The 12,883-nt window shown below is 41.3% G+C and overlaps 1 long non-coding RNA gene and 1 pseudogene across 1 annotated transcript; one reads left to right on the top strand and one right to left on the bottom strand.

Annotated features, from left to right (window-relative positions):
• Positions 1-2,669: 2,669 nt before the first annotated feature.
• LOC100848148 (uncharacterized) lies at positions 2,670-11,790 on the bottom strand. Its single transcript, XR_811378.4, has 3 exons — positions 10,447-11,790; positions 8,158-8,274; positions 2,670-3,755 (listed from the first exon to the last, which is right to left on the bottom strand). It is a non-coding gene; the product is annotated as an uncharacterized lncRNA (long non-coding RNA).
• On the top strand, positions 3,842-4,321 carry LOC783022 (proline-rich nuclear receptor coactivator 2-like; annotated as a pseudogene).
• Positions 11,791-12,883: the final 1,093 nt, after the last annotated feature.

Here is a 12,883-nt window from a genome sequence, read left to right as displayed (position 1 = left end):
TGGCATTTTGCCAATTTAATTGGTAGGAAATGATTTCTCTCTAGTTTTAATTTACATGTCACTTATTGTAAGTCAAACTGAGCATCTTTTGTTCATAGTGATTCTTCCTAAGGCCCACTTGACTTCACAGTCCAGGATGTCTGGCTCTAGGCGAGTGATCACACCATTGTGATTATCTTGGTCATGGAGATCTTTTGTGTATAATTCTTCTGTGTATTCTTGCCACCTCTTCTTAATATCTTCTGCTTCTGTTAGGTCCATAGCATTTCTGTCCTTTTGTGTGCCCACCTTTGCATGAAATGTTGGCTTGTTATCTCTAATTTTCTTGAAGAGATCTCTAGTCATTCCCATTCTATTGTCTTCCTCTATTTCTTTGCATTGATCACTGAGGAAAGCTTTCTTATTTCTCTGTGCTATTCTTTGGAACTCTGCATTCAAATGGGTATATCTTTCCTTTTCTCCTTTGCCTTTAGCTTCTTTTCTCAGCTATTTGTAAGGCCTCCTCAGACAACCATTTTGCCTTTTTGCAGTTCTTTTTCTTGGGCATTGTCTTGATCACTGCCTCTTGTACAATGTCATGAACCTCCATCCATAGTTCTTCAGACACTCTATCAGATCTAATCCCTTAACTCTATTTGTCTCTTCCACTGTATAATCATACAGGATTTGATTCAGGTCATATCTGAATGGCCTAATGGTTTTTCCCTACTTTCTTCAATTTAAGTCTGAATTTGGCAATAAGGAGTTCATGATCTGAGCCACAGTCAGCTCCGGTCTTGTTTTTGCTGACTGTAGACAGTTTCTTCATCTTCAGCTACAAAGAATATAATCAATCTGATTTCGGTATTGACAATCTGGTGATGTCCATGTGTAGAATCATGTCTTGTGTTGTTGGAAGAGGGTTCAGTGTATTGGAAGAGACCAGTGTGTTCTCTTGGCAAAACTCTGTTAGCCTTTGCCCTGCTTCGTTTTGTGCTCCAAGGCCAAACTTGCCTGTTACTCCAGTTATCGCTTGACTTCCTACTTTTGCATTCCAGTCCCCTACGATGAAAAGGACATCTTTTTTGGGTGTTAGTTCTAGAAGGTCTTGTAGGTCATCAGAGAACTGTTTAACTTCAGCTTCTTCAGTATTAGTGGTTGGGGCATAGACTTAGATTAATGTAACTTTGAATGGTTTGCCTTGAAAACGAACGGAGATCATCCTGTCATTTTTGAGATTGCACTCAAGTACTGCATTTCAGACTCTTTTGTTGACTTATGATGGCTACTCCATTTCTTCTAAGGGATTCTTGCCCACAGTAGTAGATATAATGGCCATATGAATTAAATTAAATTAAGCCCATTACAGTCCATTTTAGTTCACTGATTCCTAAAATGTTCACTCTTGCCTTCTCCTGTTTGACCACTTCCAATTTGCCTTGGTTCATGGACCTGACATTCCAGGTTCCGATGTAATGTTCTTTACAGCATCGGACTTTACTTCCATCACCAGTCACATCCACAACTGAGCATTGTTTTTGCTTTGGCTCCGTCTCTTCATTCTTTCTGTAGTTATTTTTCCACTCTTCTCCAGTAGCATATTCGGCACTTACCAGCCTGGGGAGTTCATCTTTCAGTGTTCTATCTTTTTGCCTTTTCATACTGTTCATGGGGTTCTCAAGGCAAGAATACTGAAGGGGTTTGCCATTCCCTTCTCCAGTGGACCACATTTTGTCAGACCTCTCCACCGTGACCCGTCTGTCTTGGGTGGCCCTAAATGGCATGGCTCATAGTTTCTCTTAGTTAGACAAGGCTGTGATCTGTGTGATCACTTTGGTTAGTTTTCTGTGACTATGGTTTTCATTCTGTCTGCCCTCTGATGGCTAAGGATAAGAGGCTTGTGGAAACTTTATGATGGGAGAGACTGGCTGTGGGGGAATCTGAGACTTGCTCTGATGGGTGGGACCATGCTCAGTAAATCTTTAATCCAATTTCCTGTTGATAGGAGAGGCTGTGTTCCCTAGGCAGTCCACAAAAGTGAGTCCATATTTGTACATTGATGAGAACGACTACTCTGACTTGGCTAAGACTTCTCTCACTTCATTTTACAATCGCTGCAAAATATACAGAAATGATTAATGATACATGCTTGGTGTGTGCAGTCAAACACCTAAGGATCCCCACTGTTAACCACAGAGGTATACCTTAAGTTTGGTGGTCTCAGCAGACCTCACAGAATCATGAATTCTTCAGGTCAATAGAGTTTAGAAACATGGCTGACTATCTTTCATATCAATTCAGGAAAGCCCATGCCATCATTCAGGGGCCCACTTACTTCCATTCAGGGGCCCACTTCCATGAAGGAAATTTCTTAGTCAACTGCAGGTATGTAATCTGGTTCCTTCTGCTTTTGTGGCTTTCTGCATCATCAGGCCTACTTGAAGATTTATTGTAGCAGGTCTGAACACCAGATTGCCTCTACTGGCTTCAGTGGACCAGCTTTTAATATAAAAATGGAGCATATAGGTAAAATTTCCCCTAGCCAAGTAATTTCAGAATCTCTGGTAATTTCACCCACATCGATAATTTAGGCCTAATCTAGAATTTAATCTTTCCTATTTGATCCAGCACCATCAGAATATCACTTGGGTATTCCATCTTATTTTTTCCATAATAGAAATTAGCAAAAATCTGAGTTTATAAGTGGTTCTGATTATAGTTGTATTTTTACAAACAACAGAGGGCAGAGGGCAAGTGAAGAACTGACTTACTCTTGCAAGTAAATTGTTGTAGGAGCTTCAAATAAGGCAAGATAGATTCACAAGAAGAGAAGCAGGGAAACTTTCTTTAGTAAGGGAGGCTCAGAATATGCTAGAGATTCGATACACGATCTGTTTCAATCCGGGGGTAATGTTCTTTTCCAGACAGAGTTGCAATTTTCACTTTTAGAACTGGGGAATCTGTGAATTCAACTAATATAGTTTGGCAATCAATAAGATCCAACTTTCGGTTTGGCTTTATCTACCTTAGTCCAGTAGCTGCAAAAGACAAGTTTTTTTTAAGTACCATCATAGAAAGTTTTTTGTTTTCAGCTGATCCTTGGCCAGCAATTTAGGACTCTGAGCTGGACATTCTCTTTCTTTAAACTATCCAGCAATAACCACCCACTTGTAGATTTCTTCAATTCCTTGTGGCTTTCATATCATTTTATGTCCGTTGCCACTTGTTTCTCCGAAGTCTTACCTTTAGTGAGCGCTTTCAGATACCATTCTGGTTAGAAGTTTGCCACTGTACGGCATGGGTTCCCAGAGTTCTGTCCTTTAATACTTGAAGGATTTTTCTTGCTGTCACACAGAGCATCCAAATGATGATAGCTTCCTGAGAGGCTTTGGCCTGCAGTTGCTCCTGTCATTGGTTTCTATATGAATTAAGGTTCTTGTTATAAGCAACAGAAACAAATTCAAACTATTTTAAGCAGAAACTAGTATTTTTTATTTTAAAAAAAATGCGCTGAGTAGATCATAGACTCTGCAGAAGCCAGAGAATCATATTTAGGGGAGGTCAGTTGAGACGTTGAGGTGGCCAGCAGCTAGCTCGTGGGTGCCATGCCTCGTCTCTCCCTGGAAGGGGAGCGGGGCTTTGAAGCCAAGCAGAAGCCACCACCGCCGTAGCCCTGGGCTTGAAATCGCTAAGACTTCTGTCAAACTTGTGTGCTGAGGAGACTCAGATGTTGGCCTCAGCTCCTAGGCTGAACTCAGCAGATCAGCCCATGAAAACTGTATTGAGACAAAGGAAAGGATCTGTCAGAAAGCAACATCTATTATCCTGGGCACGGCAGCAAAGAAGAGGACAGGTAGTGGAAATCCTGCAATCAGAAAAGCAACTTAAAGGTGACAAAGAAGCTGAAGATGGGTGGTGGAGAGAGGTATAACATTCCAGCCCCTCAAACTAGAAATGTTAGTAAGAACCAACAACAGCTTAGTAGACAGAAGACCAAGGATCAGAATTCCCAGATGAAGATTGTTCACAAGAAAAAGGAAAGAGGACATACTTATAATTCATCATCAGCTGCATGGCAGGCCATGCAAATGGGGGGAAGAACAAAAATTTTCCAAACAATCAAAACTGGAACTCTAGCTTATCAAGTCCCACCGTACTTTTTAAGTCTTAAACTAATCAGAACTATGCCGGGGCCAAATTTAGTGAGCCACCACCACCAAGTGTTCTTCCTAAACCAGCAAGCCACTGGGTTCCTGTTTCCTTTAATCCTTCTGATAAAGAAATAATGACATTTCAACCTAAAACCTTACATAAAGTACAGGTATAAAATGAGATAAAGTACTAACATTTAAACTTAGTCATATTTAAGGATAACTGGCAATTGTTTCAGACCAAATTCACTAGGGAATTAATCTGTAAAACTGATTAATGTAGAAAATATAATTAGACTTCATCTTAATTGTTTTATGGGCACTGTGATGATAGAATCAGTACAGTTTAAAATAACTGAATTATGGATAATTGTATTTGATCTCTTTACTAGTGTTCTCAATTGAGTAACCATACAAGTGAAACCATTCAAGTTTAGATTTGGGGAATTTAAAGGAATCGACTTTTTTTATTGCTTGTTGGGGGAAAATACTAAAGATTATCATTTCATGGGTCAGCAGATTGACTTGTTAAGATATGGTAAATCTGATTATAAGCATCCAGTTAAAGACATACAAGGGTTGAAAACTATTTGAATCTTTGAGACGTTATTGTCCTAGAGACACCTAAATCAGTATGCCTAAACCAGTAGTATGACAATAACCTGATGCACTGCCTAAAGAAAATGTGAATTTTTTTTTTTTAGAGAATAGTTGTATTTTAATGAACTGTATGGTGGTGAATGTGGAAAGGGCACTAGGGGCTATTTAGAATGAAACAAGTATACCCCATTGGCCCTGTTATGTGCAGTGGATGGGTGTCTGCCAACAAATGCACCAAAACCATTTTTTATAGAAACAGTATTTGGTGTTCAGAGTAGCTTTCAAAATACATTTTTGTATGATGGCACTGCACAAGCTATTCTGACAGTGATATGGCTTCAAATCATCCCTGCAAAGGTTTTTTAAAGTTGGGAGCTTTATAATGTGAAAGTTCTGCATACCTAGGAAAGAGCCATGTAGATATATGTAATAAAATTGTAGCATATGTAAAGTTTTGTTGGCATTTATCCTACAAAAATATAATATTTTAGTATGAATTTGCTGAATGTAAGACATGGACTCTTTTATACTATGGCCTAATTTTAAAGGTCAAAAAAACAAACCAACCAACCTGTTTTTAAATTTTGCCTTTGTGCTGAAGTGCCAGTGTATGTATGTCATAATTGATCTTGCTGTAAACTATATTTCAAAGTAAATCCTAGTGTAAGAAGTTTTATATAACTGAAAGGTTTTAAGCTGCTAAAACACTTGCTATTTTTGAGAGTATGGGGTTATTTTTTTTCCTTAAACCCAAAGATGGGGTTATTTTTTTCCCTTAAACTCAAAGATTAACTATTAAGCAGTCCCTCCAACCTTTAAGATTCCTTTTGGCTTTCAACAACTTGTGTGGGGTTATTTTTTTTCCTTAAACCCAAAGATTAACTATTAAGCAGTCCCTCCAACCTTAAAGATTCCTTTTGGCTTTCAGCAACTTGTGTAACCTATGAGTATAGTGTACAACATCAGTGTACTTTTTTTTCTTGTCAACAGGTGCAACCCAAGAGACCAACTTATTGCAAAAGATGTAATTTCTTGCATAATACCTTGATAATATGTTTTGCTTACTTTAAACATGCTAATTAAAACAGCCATCCCAGTAGTAAAAGTAAAGTGTGTGTATGGGGTGGAGGGATCTATTTTCTAATTTGGCAGCTTTTTTTATACTTTTAAGCAGAATGGCTAAATTGTTTCTCCAAATAAATTGAGGTGAGATAGTACTGTCCAAGTCAAATGATGTTATCCTAAAAACAAATTTTATATAGTACTTAATGTACATACATGAATTTGAAGCATGAAATTAAAAAATAAAATTGTTTCTTCCCCCCCAAAAAAAGAATCATAATATTTAAGGGTTGCAGATGAGCTGGGAACCATGCCCATAATAATGCTACAGAGGGAATCTGCTGGGCACACAAATTGCAACTTGTACCACTAACATCAAGTCTTGCATGCATGCCAAGTTGCTTCATTCATATCCAGTTCTTCGTGACCCCGTGAACTGTAGCCCACTAGGCTCCTCTGTGAGTCTCCAGGCAAGAAACCTGTAGTGAGTTGCCATTTCCTTCTCCAGGAGATCCTTCCGATCCAGGAACCAAACCCATGTCTCCTGTGGCTCCTGCATTACAGGTGAATTCTTTACCATCAAGCCACAGTCCTGAATATTCATTGGAAGGACTGATGTTGAAGCTGAAACTCCAATACTTTGGCCACCTGATACTAAGAGCTAACTCATTTGAAAAGATCCTGATGCTGGGAAAGATTGAAGGTGGGAGGAGAAGGGGATGACAGAGGATGAGATAGTTGGATGCCATTGCCGACTCAATGGACATGAGTTTGAGTAAGCTCCAGGAGTTGGTGATGGACATGGAGGCCTGGTGTGCTGCAGTTCATGGGGTCACAAAGAGACATGACTGACTGAACTGAACTGAACTGAGCCACTGGGGAAGCCCCAACATCAAATCTTGAACAAGGACAAAAAATGTGTCTTTGCTGCCTCTGGGAAGTGGTTGCCAAAACCACCATTGTGTCTACCTGTTCCAGAACAGAGGCAGTGTGATCTCTACAGCTTTGTATCACTAGTTTCCAACACAAAGTCCTAGAGAGAGGTATCTAATAGGGAGGATCTTGAGTCCTCCACTCTAAATGGAAGACTGTCCTACTAGAAAAGGAAATATCCAACATTTTCAGCTTCTGTACTGGTGATGGGGGTTTGCAAATATAAGAAATAGTGCTTGGATGCTGGGACGTGAAAAGGAATGACAAATGACGAATTAAGCTCATGAGATCAATTGACATTTACAAAAAGAAGAAATATCTCTCTCAAATTCCTCAGCAGTAGAAAGGGCATTCAAGGTCTCCATTTTATTTACTGACCTACACTGTATTTTTTATTCATCTTTGCTTATTTGCACTGAGTAGGACAGTGTTCTTGCCTGGAGAATCCCAGAGACGGTGGAGCCTGGTGGGCTGCCATCTATGGGGTTGCACAGAGTCGGACATGACTGAAGAAACTTAGCAGCAGCAGCAGCAGCAGGACAGTAGGAGTAAGAGGATTATTTTGAAATCAAATGATTATATTTCCTTCGGTTTTTGTGCTTTACTGATATACTGAATCTATGCCATTTTCGGGATATTCCCTGGTGGCTCAGACACTTAAGTATCTGCCTACAATGTGGGTAGGCCTGGGTTTAATCCGTGGGTCAGGAAGATCCCCTGGAGAAGGAAATGGCAACCCACTCCAGTACTCTTGCCTGGAAAATCCCATGGGTGGAGGAGACTGGCAGGCTATAGTCCATGGGGTCGCAAAGAGTCTGACCCGACTGAGCAACTTCACTTCACTTCACTTCATGCCATTTTCAAGTATTATATTTTATACAGGTTAATTTCAATTCTTTTTTATTTCTTCTATGTTAAAATAGTTGAAAAACAGCAGAGTCATAAAATAAAATAATAGAAACACACTCTTTATGTTATTTTTTAGTACAATATCCTAAGCCTTCCCGAGTGTGCTTTGCTTTGTTTCAAGCAGAACTGATGATGGTCCTGTCTTTATGCAGGAAATTGAATTTAGTAAGTGGCAGCTGCAGCCGCACAGCGAGTCCTTAAGTGGCAACCCATTTCTAACACTGAGCCTCTAGACATCATACTAATCCTGGCAATATGAGAGAGAGCCAGATCAAAGCCCGTTTGGAGAAAGAAAGAAAATAATCCCAAACTGCTCTTTTGATGTCACATTAGGCCATTAATATACATCATGTCTGTTTAATTTAAAACTTCTGACTAGTGCTGGTATGACTTAATTGCACACCTCTTGAGATCCAGCATTAAGTTACTGTGTGCTTGGATGGGAAACATGATTTGTGCCATAGTTAATGATGAGGTTTAGAGTCAAGTCCAGAGTCATGCATTCTCTGTACTCTTCACTGACCTGACTGCATGTCTCTCGTAAATAACATCTTCAGTGGATGAAGGGACCATAAATCTGTCCCACGATGGGTCTCTCCACCCTGTTCCACTCTCTTCCTGGACATTACCTTTTGATTCCCTGGAGTATAATGAGAAGTCTGTTGAGTAAGTGTCTTTCTTCTCTCAGTGGGCTGTTCATTTCCTTCCTGCTCTTACTCAGGCTTATGTTAGGGAGAGTAGGGTCGTTTGTTAGGGTATTTTGACAGTATTTTTAAAATAAATCCATAATTCAGACTCTGATCTCTATATTCTAAGTACTTTTATATCATGTTCCTTTATTTTTTCGATTATAGAAAGTTTCTCTAACAGATTTTATCAGGCTTTGTGCAAAACCTGGAGGAGTTGAAATAATTGAAAAAATTAAAGAAAATATCAGGCTTAAAAATTATATAAAATGGCATCATAAACTTGTTTACCTTTAGCCAACTTGGGAAATGCAGAAATGGCATATCAGATTTTAGCAGAAACTATCTCATGTTTTAACCTCTTATCTCTATAGGCTAGCCGAAGAAGCAGTCATAAATTTCTAGAAAGAAGCTGGAAGGAGAAACTAAGGGTACTACAGAGCGAGTAGACTTAATGTGAACAGTTCTAAGTCAGAGGTAAGGATCATGCAAAGCTGGTGTGTATGTGTGGGAACTGGCACTCTTGGGAAAGGGACAACCAGTGTGAGATAACCAGCATGGTCTGAAACCATGAGCCTCATATACAATACATAGGTGTTTATAGACAATTAGGAGGGGAAAAAAAGAAAGAAAAAAGAGAAAGTTCATAATAACTTGGCACGCTTCTCTCAGTCCATAAAGGTAGTATAAACTTTAGATGAGCTCCTTGTATTGTTGGAGAAAGAATGATAAGGACCAGACACAATGTCAAGGTTGGTTAGATTTTCTAAAGGTCATTTAGTGAGCTCTGACTGAGATTAACATATTAGGTTAGAGCATCTTAAATTTCTCCCAAACAATCTCAAGGAAAACAAAAATGAACACATATCTTTGGCAACTGGAGAGACAATGCCAGCACTGCAAGCAAAATTTTCTTTGAAATGCTCTGTTATATCCTAAAAATTTGTACAAATGTTGCATTCTATACATACTGTGTATTTTAATATAAAATATTTAAGTTAAAGACCGTTTAGCAAAATCAATTCTCCCAGAAATTGTGTCCCATTAGTCTATGATTTTGCAAAGCCCATAGCCCATTGCCAAGGGAATCTCTGAGATTTGAGAAGCAGATGAAGAGCAATTAGCTCAATTTCAAATGTTGTATCTGAAAATATTGTGATATTCAGTTAAGTGTATTCAACCATTTAGCCAAATATTTTAATAACCTGTAGAAACCCAGGGAATATAATTGTAAACTTTGGCCTGCTCTGTTCTCAGTTGAACAAACCAAGCTTTGCATGACTCCTTTCCAGCAGGAGATGCTTAGTTCAATCACAGACATTGCTCTCTCAAAATTTGATCCAAATCTGGAGTTAGTGTTAAATGACACCATGTGTTTCCTCTGGTTAAATAAGGTCAGTAAATTATTATGTTCCTTCGTTTCAGAAAACGAAGATATTTTAGTCTTCTCATGTTGAAAGAACACTAATTGTGAATTTAGAAATTTGGAGGAAGAGTGGGGACTCTAACTGCATTTGCCATGCCTGCTCATTTTGCCTTTAGAGTTCTGGGGTATTTGAGGAGTTACTATAAAGAAGCAAGTCTACTTTTCTTATGGCTTAAAACATGTCCAAAAATGTTTTGAGAAATGACAGACAGTATTGTTAAATAGGCATACAACGTTCGGCAACATTATTTGAATATTTAAAATTTAAAAATCATCTACAGCTGAATGTTAGAGATGAGGGCAAACATGATTCCTTTCTTTGAGAAATGAAAACTCAACACTTAGCCCTCCATGATCATTAAAAGTCTACCACCCAAAATTAATATCCCTATAGTACCCAATATGTATGGAGTACTGCATGGAAATATGTGGAGAAGGAAGGAATGTTAAAGATGAAAATCTGTTAACTGAATACAAATAATTTAACAGTTCCAGAATTCCTAGAATAACTGCTCTCAATGTAAGTGTGGGTTAAAGGTGGAGAGGAAAGAATGGTAGATGTAAAATGCAAGAACTGGCAGTTATTTGGCTCAAACATCTATCCTGAGAGACTTCAAAATATAAAAGATAAAATTAAGGAAGTGTTGTCCCCTTATTTCCAATGCCTCATACTTTATCTGAATGCATCTTCTTGTCTGACCTGTTCTCCACAGTCAAGGAAACAATCCACACGATGAAGACGCTTTCCTTCCTGACTACTGAAGGAACTTCTTTCCACAACCATACTTCTAAGTGCCAGGGACTGTGCCGACAAAGGAACAACAATGTTTCTGGCCTAAGGTTTGCCAGCCTCATGGGGGAGATAGATCAAAAAACATCTACTAGGTAAATTGAAAATGTGAGTCCTCTCCCTGAGGTGGTGTACAGGGTGTTGTGGCACAGATCCAATAGTAGGTGCTTAAGAAGGAAATGCAGAGCAGACACAGAACGGAGGCCTCAGGTTCCAAAACGCCCGGCGAACTTCCTGATGAGACGTCGAGTTGGCATCAGAAGGGGCAGAGTGAGTGTGGCCTTGACTACTGCGCCACGGTGGGCTTGCTTCACACACGGTGGGCTCTCAGGGACTGGGACAAGGTCAGTTTCAACGGATGAGAACAAGAAATGCAGAATATGGAGAGCAGCTTCCAGTTCAGGCCGAGGAAAACATTCTCCAAGGAAGCACCAGATTCCTGAAACATGTCCAGCCCTTGTGGAAAAGATACAGTTTGGGCCACAGTTCAAGTAAACTTCTGAGGAGCTTCAAACGCTCGGACTTGGCAGTTCAACTCAAACGGCTTTTCCAAGTTCTTCCTAGGCAACTGCCACTTCTAAGGCAAAGTCATTGTTTACAGCCTGGCGGAGTCGGAATCTTGTCGGAAAAACAAACTTGTCGTGACAGTTGGGGTTTATAACCACCCTCGGACTTCACAAGAGGCGAATCTGAGGAGCTTCCAAACTCGTCAGCCGACTACCTGACGGCTTTCCGGCGGCCCTACGTGCGTCCCTGTGTGAGGCTGACAGGGGAACCGGGGTCTCAAATTGGCTAGCGACTCCTTTTCGGGGAACACCGGCCACGCCCCCAAGCCACCTGGAACTGCAGCGTTGCCTTTTTCCACCGCATTTTCGCAGAGTAAAGCCAGTGGGGTCCGGCCCGCCCCTCCGCCCCGGCACCCCAGGGTCCGACCCCGTGGTCCCGTCCCCTGCCAGGCACGGGGTAGGAGGGGCATCCGGGCAGGGGTGGGGCCCCGGGGAGGAGGAGCGGGCCGGGCCTGCGCACTAATACCAGTTGGCACTGGGGGTGGGATGTGGGTTCAGTCCCGGAAGCGGGGTTAGGGCCACCAGCGCTTTAGGCAGGCAGAGAGCAGAGCCACACCGCTTGGGAAGCGAGCGTCCTAGCCCTAGACGACAGACTCTGTGCTCCTTCCTACCTGACTTGCCCCTCGCTCAGGAGACACGGGTTCGAATCCTGGGTCAGGAAGAGCCCCCCCCCCCCCCCCCGCCCCACCACCGGAGGAGGAAATGGCCGCCCACTCCAGTATTCTTGCCTGAAAAATCCCATGGACAGAGGACCCTGGCAGGGTACAGCCCTGGTCGCAAAGAAAGTGAAGTCGCTCAGTCGTGTCCAATTCTTTGCGACCCCATGGACTGTAGCCTGCTAGGTTCCCCTGTCCACGGGATTCTCCAGGCAAGAGTACTGGAGTGGGTTGCCATTTCCTTCTCCAGATTATAAGAAAAAAATTGTCTAAATCACTTCCGTGCCTAGCATTGGTAGGTACTTTTCACTCTTAAGTTTTCTTTACACATTCAAAAACTACCGAAGGTCTACTAGTTTTCAGGCACTGGGGGTGTAATGAGAATAACCCTCCAGAAACTTGGTCAGTGACGAAGACAAGTGAAAGGGCCGTGGGGAATGCAGTGATGGCAGGATGGCAGGGCCGTCCAGGAGCACCCGAAAAAGGCACCTAAGCCAGTTTCAAGATGTCAGGGGAGGCTTCTGACTGGGGACAAAAAAATCAGAAGGCGCTGGCCAAGCAAAAAGGGCTGAGGAGGGAAAAGAGGCTACAGTTAGAGAGAGATGGGATTGATGACTAAAAAAAGAGATGTACAACTTGAGAGTTGCGAGTTAAGTTTTATTTGGGACAAAATGAGGACTGCAGACCCAGAGGCAGCATCTCCGATAGCTCTGAGAGACTGCTCCAAAGCAGCAGTGGGGGAAAATCAATATATAACGTTTTGGTGAAAGGAGAAATTCAATAACATGAAGCACTCATTTTACAAAAGGTTTTTTGTTAGTCATGAGGGTCTGATGTCACCATGAAGGGATTTAGTGCTTCTCTAGATATGAGGAGATGCAAGGATTGAGATCATAGAATCTGTTCCTAAAATCAGTTCAGTTCAGTCGCTCAGTCGTGTCTCACTCTTTGCGACCTGATGGACTGCAGCATGCCAGCCCTCCCTGTCCATCATCAACTCCCAGAGCTTAATCAAACTCATGTCCGTTGAGTCAGTGATGTCATCCAACCACTCATCCTGTCGTTCCCTTCCCCTCCTGCCTTCAATCTTTCCCAGCATCAGGGTCTTTTCCAATGAGTCAGCTC

This window comes from Bos taurus, chromosome 15 (genome assembly GCF_002263795.3).
Source record: "Bos taurus isolate L1 Dominette 01449 registration number 42190680 breed Hereford chromosome 15, ARS-UCD2.0, whole genome shotgun sequence".
NCBI classification, from domain to species: domain Eukaryota; kingdom Metazoa; phylum Chordata; class Mammalia; order Artiodactyla; family Bovidae; genus Bos; species Bos taurus.
The sequence above is the reverse complement of the archived record's forward strand: the minus strand, read 5'-3'. Positions and strand labels throughout refer to the sequence as shown.